Raw genomic sequence first — 3,208 nt, forward strand, 5'->3', positions numbered from 1 at the left:
AGAGTACATGATATTGCATATTCACAATATAAGGATCTAGCTGATCGACATATGGCTGACGCAGTACTAATAAATAAAGCGTGGGAACGTGTTGGCTCAAAAGATAGTAGTATTGCAGAGAAAACAGCAGCATACTTGCTTACAAATATTATGAAAACAAAAAAGAAATTCGGAATGGGTGTGAAAAAGGGAACAAAGATAAAGTGTAAGAAAAGAAAATCAAAGGTAAAGAGTTTTTCAAATGTTATCCAAACAGGAATACGGGCATTGAAAACTCGGAAGCCACTAGATCTAATGAGTGCGATTAAGGTTGCACGTAAAGCAGTCAATAAATCAATTGGTAGAAATAAAAAATATATTAAGATTCCTCGTATTATTAATGTACCGAAAATTGGTGGTTTTTTACCTATTGTACCCATTTTGACTGCACTAAGTGCATTAGGTAGTCTCGCCTCTGGTAGTGCAGCCATTGCTAAAACTATCAATAATGCAAATATGGGGAAAAAACAATTAGAAGAGAGTAAACAACATAATAAGAAAATGGAAAGTATTAAGGTGGGTTAAGGTATGTTTCTTAAACCTTATAGAAAAGGTTATGGATTATATCTTAATCCATTTAGAGGAAATCCAAAAAACTAATTACTAAGCTAACTAAAAAACCTCTTTCAAATTTCGAAATTTTGAATTTTGCTCAAAAGTACATTCCACATTTCCGAGGTGTGTTTATGAGAGACTCACTGCCCAAATCTCCTTGGAGAGAAGAGACAGGAATTATAAACCTAGATGATAGTTCATCAAATAGTACACATTGGGTAGCTTATAACAAAAATAAAAAAAGTATACATTTCTTTGATAGTTTTGAAAATATTCAACCCCCAAAAGAAATTGTGAAATACTTGGGGAATAACATTTACTATATCTATGAGAGAAAACAAGCCTTTAATAGTACCAACTGTGGACACCTGTCCCTCCAATTCTTACTCTCTATCCCACCCTAACTTTTTCTTTATGATCAAGTAATTTCTCTATGATTCTTGAAACCCACCCTATTTACATGCTATTCACTGCTATGATTGGTCGATTCTAAATCAAGAATGAGATAGAAAAGGGAGGGTTAGTTTACCTCAAGGTATAAAAACTCGATCAAAAGTTATTCTAACTCACATTTAAAAACCACCTGCAAACAGTCTCAATCTAAAAGTTTCAAGCTAAAACGTTCTCAACCTAAAGTTTCAACCTAAAAAATCTTGCAATTATCTAAATCAACAACAACAAGAACAACATCAAAAACAGTTAAAACAGCAAAACAGCAACATCAAAAACAGCTACAACTGCTAAAAACAGCTACATCTGCTAAAATTAACAACAAAAACAGCTACAACTGCTAAAAAACAGGTAAATTCAACAACAAAACAGCTACAAATGCTAAAAAAAACAACTAAAATCACCAACAAAAACAGGTAAAAACCACAAAACAACGAAAACTACTACAAGAAGAAACAACTACAAATGGGCAATCCGGGAATGATGAAAGTACTCAAGGATTTTAATGGTAACGCACCAAAACCTCTTTTAACAAAGACGAAGATGGAATCGGAGGTGTGCTACCCTATTCGACGTGCTCAACGTAAGAAAACCAGCTTTGGGATGACCCTCACTCTTGAACTTGAAGAGTATATGCTGTACTTGCCGGAACGATACTGAACTTTAGAGGATTCAACAATTGAATATATAAAAGATAATCTTTTTTGTATTATTAAAAAGAATGATAACAATCTCTATTTAGAATTAAATAAAGCTTAAAATGTTTTCATTTTTAATATTATTAATGTATCTATTTTGATTAATAAAAATAAAAATAAAAATAAAGTTTTATAAAACTCAAACTCAAACCATTTGTTATAAATATTTAAATTATACTACATTTTTCCCAGTAGCACATGAGTATCAAAGAAAACGACAACAATGAAGCGTAAACTTTTAGAACAGTTGACGAAAAGTAGAAATTCATTAAAAAGAAAATTTGATGAATTGAAACAAATAAAAAATGAGAACGTATCTAATTTGGAGGAAACTTTTAAACTTATTACAGAACCTTTACACGAATTACTCACTGAAAATAAAAAATTGAATAAAAAATAATATATTAATGATACACATGATATTAAGACTAAGTTCAAGAAAAAGAAAATAAGAGTACCTAAAAGTAAAAAAAAGGGCACACGAGAGATTAATCGAAAGTGATAGTGAGAGTGATGCTTATGTTGATGCTTTTTCACAAAACTCTCATATAGTTGAATCCGATGTTTCACAACAGTCTCTTATAGATGAATCCGATGTTTCACAACAGTCTCACACAGATGATTTAAATGAAAGTGTATATAAAGAAGCCGGGGTGAAGTACAATCTCAACATTAATCAGTTAAGGCAAGAGAAGAAAATAATATTTTAATGTTGGGTAATACAACCCTTAAAATTAAAAAAAAATTAATGGAATTAGGAAGTGGAAATTTATGGACTTTATCACCAGGTCTATACTCTTTAATTTTTCATAATAGTCCTAAGGATTATACTAAGAATGATTTAGAATCATATAAAAACATTTTAATTGAAACAAGTGCTCACAAAAGAAACTATCAACCAGATGGTCAAGTAAAGGGTAATCGTTCTAAAAAATATTCTTCAATTATTAAACCATTAATATCATCTTCAGTAAATAAAGAATTTAGTGGTTCTGGGTATATGAGACTACAAAAAATACCACCAAACTATGTATATTGGGATAATGTTAATGAACTTGTTGAAAGATTGCAACTCTTAATGGCATCGAGAGCTGCTGGTAATAATAACCATACTAATGAAATTCTTTCAATAATAGAAGAATTGCGGGAAGCAAAAATAATATATTAATAAAAATAGAAAACATTTTCTCATTTTGTTTAATAGTAAAATGTCTATTGACAGGTTTGGTCACTTTTCAAATGACAGAGATCTTTCCTCGCTTTTCAAAAGGGAAGTTGAGAGTCTTACAGGTATATATCTAGACACTGATGGTCACATAAATGTTCAGAAAAAAAGAATTAAAAACTCTTCAAAACCAATAAAGGGAAATGATTTGGCTATTAAATTGTATGTAGATGATTAAATTAATGAAGCGAAATCATATCAAATGGAAACTATAACTAAATCATTTCAACTACGAAATGAA

The sequence above is a fragment of the Drosophila subpulchrella genome, unplaced genomic scaffold (assembly GCF_014743375.2).
Source record: "Drosophila subpulchrella strain 33 F10 #4 breed RU33 unplaced genomic scaffold, RU_Dsub_v1.1 Primary Assembly Seq54, whole genome shotgun sequence".
In the NCBI taxonomy this organism is placed as follows: domain Eukaryota; kingdom Metazoa; phylum Arthropoda; class Insecta; order Diptera; family Drosophilidae; genus Drosophila; species Drosophila subpulchrella.